Raw genomic sequence first — 19,451 nt, 5'->3', positions numbered from 1 at the left:
TTTAACAAAAGGATGCACACAAACTTCGATGTGCAAGAAAATAAGTAGAAATTCCACAGATTCCAGAACTTACTAGAAAACAAAGTAATACTGTGGTTTTGTTTCTGGTAAAACGTACCATGGGCAGGCAGAAAGTCACCAGCTGAAAATCACTGCATTAAAAAAATTGTGATGCATATTTTTTTTTTTTTACTGTATATAAAGGCAAATGTTTGGGGGCTCTACAGCAGCGAACCAAGTTAAAATTCACTTTATTTGCTTCCAAAATCTAATTTTTGACATACAGCCTTAATGCTAAACACTAGACTTCTCCAATATAATAGATTCTGTAATCATGTTTCTACACATTTCTCCTAGCTTCAAGTGATATTATTCTTGGGAAAATCCTACAAGCATATTGTAAATAACTTAATTCATCAAATATTTCTGTGACACTGCTTAAATGGAAATAATTTTCAAAAGGATTTACGTGGTTTTACATGTGTAAATGGACTTTATGCAAATAAATGGGCTTTTGAAAATTGCTACTTTTATGCATGAAACGTCTTTGAAAATTCACTTCATAGGACTGCATTTTCAAAACATTTTACACATATAAATAGATCTTATGTACATAAATGTGCTTTTGAAAACTGCTACGATAAATGCTATTTTTACACATGTAACGCCTTTGCAAGTCCACTCCTATATGAGCAGGCCCAAGCAATTGCAAACGAGCTTTATGGGGGCAATTTTCAAAACTGTCTGCCTTAGGATGTGAAGGGGTAGCTTTCATCCGTTGACTTTGCACCGCATTTCAAAGGGCAACTATGAAGATACTTTCCCTTTGAAAATTGCTGTGGGTATCTATGGAGTTGAATCTACTAGATAAATGAAGCTTGACCGATGTGCCGCAAATGCGCAGTAGAGAGCAGCTCTACCACGCATGCGCGGGCGAGCACGTCGGTCAGAGCTTGCCTGTAACAAAAATGGTGCTGGGAGGAGCGCGGGAGCGGCGGCGCGTGCGAGGGAGGGAGGGACCTCCCCCGGAGATCTTCCGTTTGTGCCATCCGAAGGGGTTGTGAATGAGCCGAGAGAGGGGGAGTGATTGAGGGGAGGAGGGAGTGACTGAGGGGAGGGGGGAGAGAGGAGGGAGTGACTGAGGGGGGAGGGGAGAGAGGGGGGAGGAGGAGAGAGGGAGGGGAGGGGGAAGGTGAGAGGGAGGGAGGGAGACTAGATGGGGAGGTGGGAGGGAGAATAGAGGGGGAGGTGGGAGGGAGAATAGAGGGGGAGGGGAGAATGAGGGGGAGGGGGGGGGGGAGGGGGAAGGAAATGGACTGAAATTTTTTTTTTAATGTAGCCCCTTAACGGCTAGTTTTTATATAAATTACATGGGCAGATATGAAGAGTCTCTCTACAAGCATTACTTTCTGCCCCTGGCAATGTCTCTCCCAGATGTGGCTAAAAGTGAGCATGTTGTTTTAGACAGATTGAGGGCGGGCAATTTTCAGACAGGCTTCTTTGTCTGGGCAAATCGCTAATTTACCTGGGTAAATGGCTTTGAAAATAGCCCTCCGCCAGAGTTTTGCCAACGTTGTGTCCTTCAGGAAAATGCCGCTTTCGATTATACAAAATATAAACAGCTTGGCCATAGGTAAATAAGGTAACAGAATGAATCAAATGGTGATAGACCAGTGGCAATTTTCATTTATAATTTGTTTTACTTTATTTCTATATTTAACAAATGTCTAAGAACACAAAGATGAATCAATGTTTAGTGATTAATGAATGGCTATTGCCAGCTTTATAAATTAATATAAGAAGATATGTTTTTGCTTAGCACCAAAAGTTGGCATGTTACAGAAGTGGTAGATGGAACAGTAGGCTGAGCTGACTCTGCCTTCCTGGATGCATGATATTAAAACATGGCACCTTTGAAGGGTTAAACAGCTTTCTAATTTGCTATAAATATTTACTAAAGTCATACAAATAGGTAGAAAATAGAATAATTTTCTGTCATTCTTGCCTGCCAGTAAATCTTAGGTACTCTGTTTTCAGTCTTTGCACCTCTTCCTGGCGCCCTGTATGGACACCAGAAGGCGCCTTACTCCTAAATCAAGCAAGCAGAGGAGGCGGCTGGAGAACAGCTCCATGATTAGAAATGGGATGAATAATTGCAGTGTGCAATTGTAACCTACTTCCCTAAAGCCTGTATGTGCTCATGGAAGGGTCTATAGGCAGAGATGGATTCAGAGTTTTCCCTTCCCTAGGCATTTCTGCTGTTTTCACACCCCACACCCACCACTTCCTGTAAGGGTCTGTTACAGACTAGCAGAGGGCTATTCTCTGCTGAATAAAATTCTGCAGAACTGGAAAGCAGCAAATCTTAGCCAGCCTGCTGCCCCTCCTAAATGTTTGCCACCCTAGGCACAGGAATAATGGGTGCCTATTGTCAAATCCAGGGCTGTCTATAGGATCATGGTTGCTGACTGCAATTACATAAACCAGATAAACTGGGTTAAAACAGATAAAATTGAGAACTTTGTAATTTTAAAGTGCAATTTTGAAACTGATTACAGGGCTTGCAGTCTAACAGGTGCAAAGTACCTATTAGACTGACTGCAAGCTTATTTTCAAAGGGAAGCTCCTCAAAGAGTTTCCTTTGAAAATGAGGGCTGGTGTGTACATCATAGGTACAAAGTACCTGCATACTTGGCATCTGTGATGGTGTTCTGTGGGAGCTCTGACCCTAGAAGCAGGAGCAGGGCTGGACCTAAATGAGATGGGACGGAACAAGACTGGAACAGGATATCTTCTACATGTACCAGTCACCTTCGTCTTAGGTTGAGCCTTCAGGTGCTGGTCACCAGTAGGACTAGAACAGCAGGAACACATAGAGGCCACCTGGGAACTTGAAGGTGCCCACAGGAGCAGAGCTGGACTTCTATAGGGGACAAGAAACAGAAAGGCACCCACTGAAGCAGTGCAAGGCTACTGCAGAAGCAAGGTGCTCAAAACAAATTAAGACCAGACAAGAACACAGGAACAAACCAGACAAAACAGGAAGCCAAGAACAAACTTGGACAAGACAGAAACACATAGAATGTAGATCTGCGTGTGGGGCCAACGTAAGGCCATAAATGGGTCGAGGACCAGAATCAGAAAGCACACGCAAGAATCAAGGCAAACTGTGAGACCAAAACTAGGACCAGGCTCTGGCAAGGTACAGACTGATAAGCCAGAAGATATCTAAATCCAAGCAGGAACAGCATGGCCACCAGTAGACTATACAGGCCCTAATGCTGGCAGGACTAACCAGAGTATCTATGCAGCGAGCCCTAATACTAGGACGACTAAGCAGCTAGTCACAAGTCCCACTAAGGTCTCCGGCCGGCAGAAGGCAAGAACTACTCAACAGGTCCTCATTGAAGTGAATTGTTACCGCACTATGATGGCACATGATTAATTGTAACCTATACCACTTACTTTATGCATTATCCTGCCTTGCTGTAAACCGTTGTGATGGTTATCTAACTTAATGACGGTATAGAAGAGCTTTTAAATAAATAAATAAATAAATAAATAAATAAATAACTGCATGGGCAGGTGCAAAGTACGCACGGAAATTTTAAAATGCAATCTCCATGTGTTCTTTGGCGCCTCCTGACCTTCCCCCCACCACCCCCAGCCTTTTTTTATGCAGATAAAAAGAGGATCAGGCTGTGAACAGTGCATCTATTTTTACCCACACTGAGGAGAGGCAATTATCAAAAAGGGCTTTCATGCAGATAAACATGCATGTCACCGTGTTGAAAGCTTTGGTTATTGTCCTCTTAATCTCTAATCAGCAATCGTAATGAGGGTGTAAATGGGTCTGTCTGCAAATTACCCTCATCCAGTCCAGCGAAAAGGCATGGGCTTCCACTGGGGGGTGTGGCGAGGGAGGAGGAGGGAAACGACGACGCACACACTGTAGAGTGGATTTTCAGATCTACTTATGTTGCCATAGCAAACGTTTGCCCACGAGGAAAGTACCTACAAAATCCGTGGGTGCACTGCTGGGACGTGCAGTCATTCAAAAGAATATGGAATAAAACAACATTTGTTTCTTATCTAATCGAAAACAACAGGAAACCCCCCCCACATTTTTGTGTTGTCCTCATTTCAGTCTTACGTTACATGATTTAGCATATTCCGAAACTCAGAAACAAAACAAAAGAAATAACAGGCTGCAAAGTGAAATAAAAGATTTTCCTACGCACGGCCCTGGTGGTGCTTTGTAGCCACAAGCAGTTTTCAAAGGAAAACTACCTGCACTGGCTCCCTTTGAAAATTAGCTACAAAGTCTGCGGGAACAAAGTACTTTCTGAAAATTGCCAGTTGCTCCTCCCTCGCCACATATGGATAAACGCCACCTCTGGGTGCGTGTCTGGGCCATGTGTGGGACTTGCAGTCATGCTTGCCAACTGTGACCCGTTAACCCATCTCTACCTATTAATAAATTGCTTTTCTCTTCTGAAAGCTGCAAGAAGCCCGCACCGGACCACAATGGGAGTGCGTATCAAAGTTGCGGACTATTCAGGTAAACTAGCTTGGTATACTGCTGTAAAGGGACCCCCAAAATCTGCCCCTTGTTAGCAGTGCTTGGCCCTAGTTAGTATGGCAATTGCGGCCTCCACAGATCATAATGCTAGCAGTGTGAGTCAGAGGTCTCCATGTGGACCCTGCCCCTCACGCGCCCAGCCAGCTCTCCTGGGCGCACGACAGAATATTTAAATGAGGGGTAGCGCTGCCAAGGAGGCGCTGGGGACAAATGTGCGCCCCTAGCACCTCCCTTGGCAGTGGGCGTCCAGGAGAGGTGGCTGTCAGCGGGTTAGGAAAAGGGATGCTCAATTTTACAAGCGTCCATTTTCCTAACCTGTTCACAGCCTATGGGTTAGGAAAATGGACGCTCATTAATTGAGCATCCCTTTTTCCTAACCTGACCATCAGTACACTTTAAAAAAAACATTTTTTTTAAACCTTTTTGTTCCTCCGTCTTAATAACGCCATGATATTAAGTCAGAGGATGCACAGAAAAGCAGTATTTTCTGCTTTTCTGTACACTTTTTTTGCGCTGCTCAGAAATTAGTGCCTGCTCTGGGCAGCGTTCATTTCAGAGTGTAAAAATGTGTAAGTCGGGCTCACATTTTTTTTTTTTTGGGGGGATCTGGGGAGAATAGCTAATAGCCTCATCAACCTGCATTTGCATGTGATGTGTGCTCTTAGTTTCGCGGGGGTTAGACGCGAGTTTTGGACACGCTAATCCCCTTGTGATATAAGGGGTTATGGACGTGCGGCCAAAACCCGCGTCCAATCGCTGAGCACGCTGTATTGTATCGGCCTGAAGGTGTGTTAGTGTAGTGTACTACTCCCCTCAGGGAGGGGTCTGTGTTTTAACAAAATTCCTGTGCCAATGTGACATAGAAGGAGTCAAAAAATAGCGTTAGCACAGGGCTGAGGAATCATGTGTCTCTTCTTGTGGAGAAGACTTGGGTTGGTCTGTCGCTCCACGGGGACAGGGCTTGAAGAAGAGGTTCAGGGTTCTAGGAAGGGGAATTCCTGGAAATCCAGAGTGAGTCGGGAACAGTTGCTTCTGCGAAAGTATCGGATTCTGAGCAAACCCAAGAGAGAAAAAGAATGCTACAGAATCGTGGATGAGGGTTACTAGGTAGCCCTAAGGAAGAACGGGCTGCCTGGTAAAATCCACCGAGTGCTGGCTGATCAAGAAATTCAGCCATAAGCTCACCAAAGAGGAAAGAGAAAGGAACTGAGAGTATCTGCAATACCCAAAAACTACTGGGAAGACCAAGGCTGGAAGGGTACCTGTCCAAAAGAGCTTACCTTTATGGGAAGGAGTGTGACCGAGATCTTTTTTTGCTGGAGTGCACTACCACTGGTATATTTGTTTTGGACTTTGGTTTTCCTGCTCTTGGTTTAGTAAAGGTTTTATTTTGGATAACAATTTGGAGTGAAGAGTGATTTTTTTTTTTGTTTGTGACTAGACTGCTGTGCAGAAGAACCCCACAGAGAAGACAAAACCCTAAGGGTCAGATTTTAAAAGGCCTGTGTACGTAAATCCCGGGCTTTACGTGCGTGGTCAAGCATTGCGTGCGTCGCACACATTTTCAAAGGTGCCCGGCCATGAGCGTAAACCCCGGACGCACACAAGTGCTGGGCCTCTTCAAAGGGGTGGGATGGGATGGAGGCCGGCCTGGACAGTGGCCATTAGCCGCTGTCCCAGGGAAGTGCGCTTCGGCAGCTGGCTGGCGCGCATAAATTACTTCTGCTCCCGAGGAGCAGCAAGTAATAAAATAAAAAAATTCTAGCAAGGTAGGTTAGCTTTAGGGGGAGGGGAGGAGAGGGGAAGAGGAAGGAAGGTTAGACGGGGGGGGGGGGGGGGGGGTAGGGAACTAGGGAAGGCCCAGTTGCGTCACCGCGCGGATTTCGCATAAATTCACCCCCCCCTTGCGTGCGCTGCCCGCACATGCGGAATATAAAATCCGGCACGCATGTGTGCGCAGCCAACTGATTTTATAACATGCGCGCGCCAGGAACCACGCGTACACTCATATTATAAAATCTACCCCTAAGCACTCAACAGGACTCCCTCCCCCTCCCCCCCATGCCCAACCATGGACAGGGTTGCTTTAAAGCAAAATCAAAAGTTGGACACGGGAAGGCTTTTGAGGAGAATGATAATCCCTTTAATGGACTATCAATCTTGGTGACTGGAAGGGAGGCGAGGTCTGTAATGGTTGCACTAAGCTAGCCCTCTCAGCACAGGTGTGAAACAGAGTGCAACAGTACCAGTAGCTGCACATTTGTTTGCAGAGGGCAGGACCAAGCTTTGCGTGTGAATACATACTGGATATGATAACAATCTCTCCGGCCCTTTAGTAATTTACTGAACAGCGATTGGCTGTTCGGAACACACCTAGAGCTGAATTCCTCAGCAATAATAATAATAAAAAAAAAAAAATCACCAGATCCAACCAAGTTAAGATATCTTTAGCAAACAGTTTCTTCTTGCCATTGGTGGACATATTTCTTATTTAAACTTCTCTGCTTTTTATAGAATCATTTATTTTAGTTAGAAATTAACCTGGAATGAGTGTGCTTTGACTTACAACTGGATGCTTTACAAGTGCTCAGGTCTTCTGAGGTTATAAGCAGCATTTCTTGTTGACTTTTATGAGTTTCCAAGCATTTTGTTTTTTTTTACAGGGAATTCAATCCTCCACAAAGATGCCAGATTGATAGCACTGGAAATCTGTCCTCGATTTATGCAGAAGACAAGTTCAACCCAGGCAACAGCAGCATCATCTTCCTCCCTCCTACCTGGCTGCTAATGTGCAACTACCCTGCTCTGGAGAGACCACTGGCCAGGGCAATTCAGCCTCCATACTTGGGCAATTTTTGGTATGGATGTGCTTCAAATGAAAATGTCCTGTTTTGTTTCTTTTTTTTTTTAATGAAAGAAAAATGACATTTTTGTCAGTATCAGCCGCAAGATCCCCCCTCGTCTGCCACTAATTTCACAATTCTAAAAAAATAAACAAACGTTCCTCCTGGTCTTTTCCCTATCTCCCTCACCCAACCGGATACCCCCCAGCTTTCCCGCCATTGTAAGCATCTTCATGGGACAGGAGCTACAGTGCCATTTTGAATAGAGCATCGGCCAGACAGGAACATCTGGGGATCATTCCTGCACCATGAAAATGCTTATAAGGCAGGCAAGCGGGGGAAGAGAGGATCACTTGGATGGGGGAAAGGGGAAGAGGCCTGGACGGACTTTATATATAATATATATTTTTTTTAGAATCATGCATTTTGTGGTAGAGGGAGGGGGCCTTGAGGCTGGCTGCTACTATTTTTTTTTTTTTTAATTTTTGATTAACATGAAATTGTTTTTTAAAAACTGACACAGAACAATCCCCCCTCCACGCCACATAAATCAAAATGAAACAACCGAAAACAAAACAAAATTAAAAAAAACAAACCCTTGCACACACCTAAGCTTTGGCCTCTCTAATGAAACTACTAAAACCACCAGCATGCTTGGCATTATAAGCAATGTGGACACCTTTCCACTGAGAATTAATAACCATACCTGGGAACTCTCCAGATCTGACCCAGAAACTTCGTGTTTAGAGACACAACTCCAGGTCTTTAGGAGAGCACTGGGATCTCCAGGGTCTTAAAAATCATCCAGCTCTTCCCAGCACTGCTGTCTTTTTCGCTACATAAAAACATAAGATATGCCATACTGGGTCAGACCAAGGGTCCATCAAACCCAGCATCCTGTTTCCAAGAGTGGCCAATCCAAGTCACAAGTATCTGGCAAGCACCCAAACATTAAATAAATCTCAAGCTACTGTTCTTATTGATTAATAGCAGTTTATGGATTTTTCCTCTAGGAACTTATCCAAACCTTTTTTAAACCCAGTTACAGTAACTGCAGTAACCACATCCTCTGGCAATGAATTCCAGAGCTTAACTATGCAATGAGTGTAAAATAATTTTCTTTGATTTGTTTTAAATGAGTTGCTTGCTAACTTAATGACGTTCCCCCTAGTCCTTCTGTTATCTGAGAGAGTAAATAACTGATTTACATTAACTTGTGCAAGTCCTTTCATGATTTTGTAGACCTCTATCATATCCCCCCTCAGTCCTCTCTTCTCCAAACTGAACAGCCCTAATCTCTTTAGCCTTTCCTTATAGGGCAGCCGATCCATGCCCCTTATCAATTTTGGTCACCCTTATCTGTTCTTTCGGCAATGCAGCTATATCTTTTTTGAGATGTGGCGACCATAACTGTACACAGTATTAAAGATGCAATTTCATCATGGAGCGTTTTATTTGCCATTCCATCCTAATAATTCCTAACATTCTATTTGCTTTTTTGATCTCCACAGTACACTGAATCAACAATTTCAATGTATTATCCACTATGACACCTAGACATCTTTCCTGGGTGGTAAATTCTAAGACAGAACCTAACATTGTGTAACTACAGCAAGGGTTATTTATCCCTATATGCATCAACTTGCTCTTGCCACATTAAATTTCATCTGCCATTTGGAAGCCCAATCTTCCAGTCTCATAAGATCCTCCTGCAATTTATCACAAACCACTTGAGATTTAACTACTCTGCATAATGTTGTGTCATCCTCAAATTTCAGCACCTCACTTGTTATACCCCTTTCCAGATCATTTGTAAATATATTAAAAAGCACCGGTCCACATACAGATCCCTGAGGCACTCCACTATTTACCTTTTTCCATTCTTAAAACAGACTATTTAATCCTACTCTCTGTTTCCTGTCTTTTAACCAGTTTTGTAATCCACAAAAGGACATCGCCTCCTATCCCATGACTTTTTAGTTTTCTTAGAAGCCTCTCATGTGGGGCTTTGTCGAACGTCTTCTTAAAATCCAAATACACCCCATCTAGCCTTTGATGAAGAAAGGGCAGGCACTAGGACAGCAGCTGAGACAGGCAGGATCCCATACTGCTATCTTGGAATTCTATGAACATTTTCTGAGTATTGCGTAAATCTGAAATAAACAGTAAAATCTAAAAAGCTTTAATAAGAAATGCAGACAAAACAAAATTTGAGAATTTTTTAGGCAAATCTAACGGATTCTGTTAATATTTTGAAAATATATGAGTAGTTTGACCTATGGACGTTCGAGAGTTCCACACAGAGATACTTTTTAAAAGTCAAAACTGTATTACAGTTTAAGAAAAAGTCCAAGCAGCTAGAAAAAGTGTTTGATTAAGAAGTATCCTGTGTTATTCAGCAACATGCTCTTATTTAGTGCATAAGAAAAATGATCAGCTGATAAAATTTGCAGGCTGGTGTTGGATTTCACCTATTATTAGGGATGTGCATTCGTTTGCGACGAAATAGGAAATAGAGACGATATTTCCTATTTCGTTGCATTTCGGGGGGCGACGAAACTATAAGAAAACCCACAAAATTTGTGTGGTTTACTTATCGTTTTTTTTGGAGGGGGGGGGGGGGGAGAGAGGGCACATTAAAAAAAAACCCAAAAACCCCAAACCCACCCCAACCCTTCAAATTTAATTAATTACAACCCCTCACCGTCCGGACCCCCCCCCCAGACCTGCCCGACCCCACCCCAAGACTTACTGAAAGTCCCTGGTGGTCTAGCGGGGTCCCGGGAGCCACAAATTGTATTTACACACATATCACATTGTCCACATTGATTATGTGCATTTGGTTCGGCATTACAAAGGCAAAAAAGAGTTTACATAGCATGCCAATGTGTCCCACATCTCATTTTATGAACGGGAATCAATGATTAAAAATTTTTCGCAGTTACAGTCTCAAAGTGGTAGACTGCTTAAAGCTTTGAATAAGCTATTGCTGCTATATTCAGCATTTTATGAGATTCCCGCTCATAATATATATAAATCATCCCTAGTCTTGTCAAGTCCCTCCTCACTGTCCTTGCCACGCCCAAGTCCCAGCCCTACGTAACCCTTCTTGCCAAAGTAGCCTTGTCTTCTCATGGTGTCACTTCTGGCTCCATGACCTGACCCTTCTGCCATGCCTTGCAGCCTATAGGTCTTCTGTCTTGCTTTGAGGCCTACAGGCCTTCTGCCTTGCCTTGCTTTGTGGCCTATGGACCTTCTGTCTTGTGTTGCCTTGTGGCCTTCAGGCCTATCCTGCCCTGTTTCTTGTCTTGAGGCCTTCTGGCCTATTCTCTGTTGTATCCTCCCTTGGGGTCCTCGGACCTATGCTGTCTGTTCCTAGCCGTGCTGCCTTTGGGCTTCTGTGTTCTTTGTTTGGTGTTTCCCCTTGTCTGTCTTGTCTAAGTCCTGCTCTAGTCTGCCTTGTTGGTCTTGTCTTGTCTTTTTCAGTCTCCAGTCCTAACCTAACCAAAGTCCTTGCCTTGTCTCACCCTTGTCTTGTCTAGTTCCAGGTCCTGCTTAATATCCAACTTGCCTTGCCCTGCTAGCCAAGTCTGCCTGTCTAAGCCTTGTCTCCAGCGTGCCTTGTTCAAGCCTCGTTTCCAGTCTGCCTTGTCTAAGCAGGACTCACCACTATAATGCACTGCCACCGCAGATACCTACTGGCCCCTAGAACCCAAGGGCTCAACCTGTGGGGGGAGAGGGCTGGCTAGGCGGCAGATCGGCCCTTGTCATGTCTACGGTCCAGCCCTGCAGTCCCGCGCTGCTCCCCAGGTGGCTTTCCCAGACTCCGGGGTCCATAACAGCTGGTTTTGCACATAAGGCTGCAGGAACCAGAAGAGTATCCTCTTTGAATTATGCAAGAGCCCACACTCACCATCTGAAGAGCATCCAGCCTGAAAAAGCCATTGGCTTATTAAAAATAAAAAAATTCAGTGCCTGCAAGGGCAATGTTCTGAGTAACATGGAAACGAAGGAAAGTCACCAGCTGGCACCATTACTTTAGGACAGACATTGCTCAGCTGCATGCTTGGACTTGGACTCGTAGTCCTGCATTTATTAGGGAAGTCAGAACTTTTCCATGCATGCAGCATGTCCTGAAAAATAAAAATCCAGTTGGCCACCCTAGACTGACACAGCAACGTTCAAAGCTGCCAGGATCGTGGTTCAAGTATACTGTAATCCTGGAGCCTTATCAGCCTTTCCTTTAGTATTGGATGGGTTGGAAGGGAGGGAGGGAGAAGAGGGGGGGGGGGTCAGTGTTTTTACATTTTGAGTATTTTGCCTAAATGGGGAGGAGGGGGAGGAGTAAGCCAGGGCTGACCCATCAGACTTTTACTGTTAAATTATACTGGGTGGGGCTCCTCCCAGCAAGGCAGATTTATAACATATTGGCTGGGGTTCAGGTAATCATGCAGGACTTTTATTTTTTATAAGTGTATGGCCACTTAACTGGCTATATTCTTTTGATTATAGCCAGTTAAGCTTAAAAGGTATCTGGCCACACAAAGCTGGAAGCCTTAAGTCTGCTCTGAGCCGGTCCTACAGTTATCCAGATAACTTAGACGGATAAAACTGATAATTGGCTTAATTAGCTGGAGAACTTTACTCCCTCCTGGAATGCCTTCGGAATACCTATTTTTTATTTAACGAAATTTTCGTCGGATAGTAAGTTACCTGGCTAATTTTCGCCAGATAGGTGCCCCCAATATCCAGAAGTCAGCATTTAGCAGGACAACCTGTAGCTCAATGCCATGAATATTGACCTTGAGTTTATTTATTTATTTATTTAGACTTTTTATATACTGACATTCTTGACAAAAAATATCAAATCATGTCAGTTTCCATATTAACTGAACAATCGCAGCTAAGGCGTTACATTGAAAACAAGTCGTCAGATAACAAATAGTGTGTTAAGGCGTTACATTAGAACAATTTGACAGATAACGAATAACATTGTAAGTAGAACAGTCTTCAAAAAAACAAACAAATGGCAAATGTCTTCAAAAAGACAAATAGCAAATATAAATAGGTCTTCAAAGAGACAAACAAATAGCAAATATTGATGAGAAAAAAAATGGCGAATATACGGTAAATAGGGCAGCAAAGTAGTGGTAATAGGCAATGCATAATTAAGGCGTCTAAGGATGATGGGGAGTAGTGAGAGGAGGAAGGATAGATGGCATTAACTCAAGTTAAAATGAGCATTCAAAGGTGTTTGAGGACGATAAGATGTCTCCCTGATGTCTGGTTAAGTCCTTTGACCAGTGTCCAAGTGGTCTTGATTCTCCGGGAAGGCTTGTCTGAAAAGCCATGTTTTGAGGTGTTTCTTGAATGTTTGGAGACAGGGTTCTTGGCGGAGCTCCGGGGGTGGGGAGTTCCATAGGGTGGGCCCAGCTGTGGAAATAGCGCGTTTTCTTAATGAGGTTTTGACCGGCGGTGCGTAAAGGGAACCTTTATAACCTTTATAAGTTTAACAAATAGATACAAATTGTAGCGTAAGTTCGCTAACATCATCTGGGACCAGTTTAGCACGCATGCTAGGTTGTTAGAGGGGGGTCAATTTTCAATAAGTGCTCAGCACATCACGTAGGTGCTTAAAATTTTAGGGACCTAAATTAGGGAGGATTTTCGGCCACATCTAAGAGGCTGATATTAAAAGGGGTTTGTTCAGCTAAGTTTGGGACATAGCTAGCCATACAAGCCCCATCTATTAAATATTCTGCCCCATTGAATGGGTACATTTAATCTGGATAAGTCATTACCTGGTTAAACTGGATAAAAAAAAAAAAAAAAGACACAGGGTGAGAGTGTTCTGGGACGTGGCTTATGTTTGCCCAGATAACGTGGGTTTTCAAGCACTGGCTGGGTAAAGTTATCTGGCTAACTCTGGAAGAAAAAAATCCAGGTTGAAAGTTAGCTGGCTAACATAAAAAAAAAGAAAAAAGAAAGAAAAAAGTAGCTGCTGAACAGCTGCTGATCCCCCTTCCGCTTGTCGCCCTATCTCTTTAAAAAAAAAAATATATATATATATAGTGATGGAGTGGTGGAGCCCCTGTCCCACCGCCTCAATCTTTTACAAAACTAGAAGCGGAATGGCAGAGAGTAAGACCCTCACTGTCTCTCCAATCTCTTAAAAAAAAACAGAGCAGCTTGAGCAATGGAGCTTCCTCAATTACGTCAAAAATAATGGCCCAGGAAGGGCTCATCTCACCCCCTCCACTAATTTTAACAAAGTTTCTCAATGGAGAGCAAAGTAGAAGTCTGAATGGCTTGTGGGCCTTCCGTGGTCAGGGATGTGTCAATCGTTGAAGGAGAGACGTAAATACATTTATACAGATGTGCCAGCTGTCAGAGCTTGCAGCACTTATGTATTATGTGAGGAGGGGGAGAGGAAAAAGATTCTGCTTACTCTCTACACTGGGGAACCTTTTGGCTGTAAGGGGTACAGTTAGGGAAGGAGTGGGATCAGCCCTATTTGGTCCACTATTTTTGAAGAGATTGAGGGGCGAGGGGGAGGAGGGGCGGACTCTGCTGCTCTGCACTATTTTTTTTTTTTTGTAAGAGATTATGAGGCAAGGGAAGAGGGCAGGGAGAAATCAGTCGCTGCTTGGCAGCAGCTATTTGTTTTTAAAAAAAAAAAAACAGTATTCACTGCGTTGGTGAGTGGCAAAGTTGCCCAGATAACTTTATCTGGGTAAATCTAACTGTGTACAGTCAGCAGAAGATAAGTTCTGCTGAATATTTGGGCAACTTTAGCCAGATAACTTTGCTGCTTGCTGGCTTGCTGAATATTGACCTGTATGTTAGGGACCTAACTTTAGGATTACATTATATTTGCCTAGATTTCTCTCAGGAAAGAGTTATTTGCTATGCTTTTCCTATATATTGTAAAATGGAATAATGTAATAATTACTCTTCAGAATTAGATTCATTTGTGGTATAATCAAAATATAAGATCAGTTGATGGGATGCTAAAAGTTGCCTGTTACATTTGCCGGCTTGTGGGATGTGCCCACATACCCACCCCTGAATGCTGCAAAAGCAGGCCTCACTCGTGCGTCACGGACGCTGCCATCCTCGCACTGGTCCTGCTCTCCTTAGGCACGCATGTGCTGGCCGTCCAGACTTAAAAGCCCTGCAGTGGGAAACAGGCCGCTGCACCCTTGGATGACATTATAGGCTTCATCCCTTGAAAGGGCCTTTCGGACACGCAGACCTTACCTCAGGAATAGGTCTCCTGCATTCCCTGCAATGCGTGTTGCCAGCGTTCCTGTTCCTTGTGCCGTCTTCCAGCCTTACCTCGTCTTCCAGTCTTGCCTCATCAAGCCTTGCCTCATCTCGTCTTCCAACCTTCCTTCACTTTCCAGCCTTGCCTTGTCCAGCCTCATCTTGTCTTCCAGCCCAGCCTCGTCTTGTCACCCGGTCCAACCTTGTCCAGCCTGTCTTCCTTGCTCCGGTCCTCAGCCTCCTGTGTATCCATTGTCTCCCTCGGCTTTGTGCTCCGGACTTGGACCTCTTGCCTGGACTACGCTTTCTTGCCACCTGGATCTGATCTCTAGTGTGGACCAGACTACTCTGTCCCCTGCCTGCCCTGACCCTTGGCTCTTTTCTGAAAGCCTGCTGCCTACCTTGTCTCTGGTGTGTCTCTGGATTCTAGCCACCACCCTAAGGAGCCACCTAAGCCCTGCCAGCTGCCAGATCCCAAGGGCCCAACCTGCGGAGGAGGCGGCTGGTAAAGGTGAAGCTCCAGACTGTTCCACTACAGGGAGCATTTGCCAGCTGCTGGCATGGGCATCGGGGGCTGTGTCAACCTCACTGCAGCACTAAGGGCTCACATACCCTGTTATCCATTACATTGCCACTTTGATGGGATAGTTTGGATAATGGTAGAAAGGGCATGTAGGTGATGGAAAATAGAATAGATGTTCACCAAACGAAAATCCAAGGCAACCGTGGGAAGTGTCATCACCTTGGAGATCTGCAAACATTCATAGACATAACAACCCAGCTTATACGTATTGCAGTGAGGAAATGTTACAGCCCAAATGACATACAAGGCCAGTTTTCCAGACTTTCTGCAGTGCTTGCAGGCTCGTGGGTACAAGCCAGTTTTCAAAAGGAAACTTCTCAGGGGGGTTTCCTTTGTAAATCCCTTCCCTGGCAGGGACCACAGGTCCATAAGTACCTGCGGAGTTTGCAGGTGCAATCTCCCTGCTGGGAGTTAAAAATAAACTCCATGAATGCACTTTGCCAGGATGGCCCCGGCGTTGCCCCAGTCCTGCCCCCTTTTCCTTGCATTCGGGGAGGTGGGCTAATTTTCAAAGGGGCTTTTGGAGCAGCCTAGCAGTTTGAGCAGTGGGCTGCAAACCAGAGAAACCAGAGTTCAAATTCCACTGCCATTCCTTGAGCAGGTCACCTCACACTAGCCGCGGACTCACAATGTCGGACCAGCCCGGGTGTTCGCCGCCCAGGTCACGTCATGTGGTCTGCCGAGCGCGGCTCTGTCACGGCCGCGCACGGCAGACCACGTGACTGGAGCGATCGGCCCACCGGGGGATGCCCGATCCTCCGATAGGCCAATCCGCCCCTGCCTCACACTCATTGTCTCAGGCACAAACCTAAAATTGTAAGCCCTCTGGGGATAGGGAAATGCTTTCAGTACCTGAATTAATCCACTCTGAAGTGTAGAACACAAGTCAAATAAATAAATACAATTTCTACCTATAAGATTTCAAATTCAGCAAAGCCAGATCAAGAAGTGCTTGCATCACCCCAGGGGCTATTTTTGTGCCAGACCTTTTTGCTCTCTGAAATGTTACTATTCTGATGAATATTTTTGAGCCCCTTCCATGAAAAAATAATCTGAAAGGCACTTACAAATCATCAGTTGACCTTTCCTCTACTTGGAACTGTCAACCGAATGACCTCTGAAAAGATATTAGTAAGCGCCTGTGTGGCACAAGGCTTTCCCAACCGTAGCATTGCATCACGACAACAATTACTAATAGATGATGTAAAGATCACGTCTGCTATGAATGCTCTCAATCTGTGCTTCCTACCGTACAGTGTCTTGCTAAACCAGAACAGGAAGCATTTCAAAATGGAAAAAATGCCTCAGCCCAGCATTTATTATTTCCAGACCTGAGAGAGTAGGGGCTGTCCCATGCAGTACCTCACAAATAAAGAAATCCAGAACCATGGCTGAAGCTGGAGCAGTCCAAGTTCTGACTCGACAGCTCATTCAAACTAGAATCTCTTTCTTGCCTTACATAACTCTTATCATCCTGTTCAATGTTACTGCAAGGAGGAAACATGGCTGCTTAAATCCTGGGTTGAATTTTCATAGAGTTACACATCTAAGTAGCCTGTACTCACACAATTGCTACTTTTTAAACATCAAAAGAATGTGCCTACTTTAGGTTTTCACAAGCATATACAGGCGTTGAAACAAAGTGGTGGTCTAAGGGTGTTCTGGGGTGGGGGCCTATAGTTACATGAGCTATTTTATTGTTCAGTCTGTTTTTTGGGGGTTTTTTTTTTTAAAAGAATAAGCCACACAACAATATGGGAATACAAGACAGAGCAAGTTATTCCAATTGCATAGAAGGCACAGTGTGGACAGCTTCATTTTTGCATTTTTTCCCTCCCGCCTTCCATCATTCTTCATATACTGACAGTCCTAAATGCATATGCAAATTTAAAATTAGTATTTGAATAGGAGGATTTTGGGCAGAGTAAATGGAAATGAGGGTCGGTTAACGTGGTGTGTGATAAAGTAATGCACACTATCGTGGGATTTACCACAGGAAATAACGACACCTTTTTTCTGTGTTATGTTTGCGTTACTGGCTGAAATGGTATTTATAGCAAATGCCGGTTCGGGGGGGGGGGGGGGGGTAGGAGGAGTAGGAGGGAGAGAAAGAGAGAGCGCCTCTGTGGAGGCTCACTTATATTTGAACTTTTTATACTACTGTAAGAGGGGGCGTTTTACATGCACAGACATACGTACGAACAGCACAGTTACCATCAGTGAAGATTTAATGTGATTTGGAGTGATAAAAGGTGAAAGAAGAGTAGATTTGTACCATGTTCTCTCTACCTAGCTTGATAAACTCTCTACCTAGCTGCAATCAAGTCAGGTAGAAAGTAAATTGTACAAATCTATTCTTCTTTCACCCTTCATCACTTCAAATCACATTAAATCTCTCTCTCCCCCCTCCCAATGGGAAAATAACACACAATGCAATAATGGGTATCAGGAAAATTAGCTTAACCATGCCCCCCCCCCTTTTTTTTTTAATCGCAGGTGCTATTTTTGCTATATTTTTATTTATAGCAAAATGATGACTCTAGGTCTAAGTTAGTTAATTTGTTATATTTGATGAATCGCTTTTCTTACAAAAAATCAAAATGATTTACAATAAAAGAGAAAACTGACAAAATAATAAACTAATAATCCAATAATTAAAACATAAAACTAATAAAACATGAAATCAATCAAACATGCAATAAAAGGATCCATAATCATACAGTAATCAGGAAAATAAAATTATAAAACAGGTTAATAAAACAATCATAAGAAACCTGAATCAGGAAAGGCCTTGAGAAATAAAAAAGTCTTCAGTAGTTTCCTAAATTTAAAATATTCTTTTTCAAGCCAAACCATAACAGGTAAAGAGTTCCAAAATGAAGGGGCCAGAAAAGCAAAAGACATTTCCCGTGTACTCTCATAAACAATCTCTTTAAAAGAGGGTACTCGAACCAGATCATTTTGGAATGAATGAAGTGCTTCTTCATACCTAGCTAATCTTAGATTAGCTAGGTATGAAGAAGTTCCTGAACGAAAGGCCTTGAAGTTGAGACATCTAATTTTGAATTGGACCTAGAGAGAAATTGGGAGCCAGCGAAGCTCATGCATTTGTACCCCACTACTTTTGGGTAGTGACTCTCCTGCTATGGTGGCTAAGGTGGCTATTAGGATATGGGATTTCTGGTGTTACTCTGGGTGCCACTAAGTCCACAAAAGAGAGAATACAAGAGGAAAGTTTTGCTCTCCTTCCTGTTGGGTCTTCCAAAACCAGGAAACAAGGGACTGAAACCCACCCACCCAACCAGTCTCCCAGGAATAGAGAGGGAAGGCAGAGTCTTTGAAAGTATAATACCTAGAAAAATTGAATGTAAACTAAAATAATGTTAAGTCAGTAGTTCCAATTCTTGTGAGTTTACAAAAGAAACATTTAAGGCAGAAAGTAATATTTTACAATAGAAAATCATATTAAAGAATTCTTTTGTTTCCTATATCACCAGGTGTGATGCAACAAAGAAGGCAAATATGTTTGTTGGTTTTTAATTTTTCTCTTTAATATTCTCTTTGCTTCACTAAGAAAAAAAATTACCAGTGGTAGCACAATTTCCTTATTTTCACTCCTATGCATTGTATATATGAGCTTTCTCAAATTATTACTATATTGTGCTGGCCAACAATTTTGTGGTGCAAGATGCTTTCACTTAGCTGACCTGTAATCCTTCCAGACCGGTTCCTATTTTCCTTGCTGCAGCTCTCTTTGTCTTTTTCAGGTGCTGGATGCAGATGGCTGAAGCATCCTGTCTCTTCTCCTCTTCTCTCTATCTCCTGGTGCAGGATGTCCTACCTATCTTTAAATAAATCAAAGCACATGTTCCCTGAATACACTATTCACGACCCCCTCTTCCGAAGATGTGTTTAAATAATGTTTCTAAATGTGGCGTCTTTGACATCTTATTAACAAGGTCTACCTTGGTGTGTAAAATAAAGGATAATCAGTACCACCCTAAACTCACTGAGAGAGGGGAAATGATTTGGTTCAGGTTCACAGACACACTGGCACACCTAGAACTCTTAAGTGAAAAACAACTTAAATTTACTTCTAGATCCTCTCCTCCGATATATTACTGTTTTCAAAGATTTTGAATTAAAGCTGACCCAGAAATATCTAGGTTGCTATAAT

The 19,451-nt window shown here is 43.5% G+C and overlaps 1 protein-coding gene across 1 annotated transcript in view; it reads right to left on the bottom strand.

Moving 5' to 3' along the window:
* Positions 1 to 19,085, bottom strand: part of PPARG (peroxisome proliferator activated receptor gamma) — a 151,632-nt gene extending 132,547 nt beyond the window's left edge. Inside the window, 1 exon segment of the mRNA XM_029600784.1 lies at positions 18,982 to 19,085. The gene's annotated coding sequence lies outside the window, so the exon portion shown is untranslated.
* Between the last annotated feature and the right edge of the window lie 366 nt (positions 19,086 to 19,451).

Source organism: Rhinatrema bivittatum, chromosome 4 (genome assembly GCF_901001135.1).
Source record: "Rhinatrema bivittatum chromosome 4, aRhiBiv1.1, whole genome shotgun sequence".
Lineage (NCBI taxonomy): Eukaryota > Metazoa > Chordata > Amphibia > Gymnophiona > Rhinatrematidae > Rhinatrema > Rhinatrema bivittatum.
This window is presented reverse-complemented; position numbering and strand designations above follow the sequence as displayed.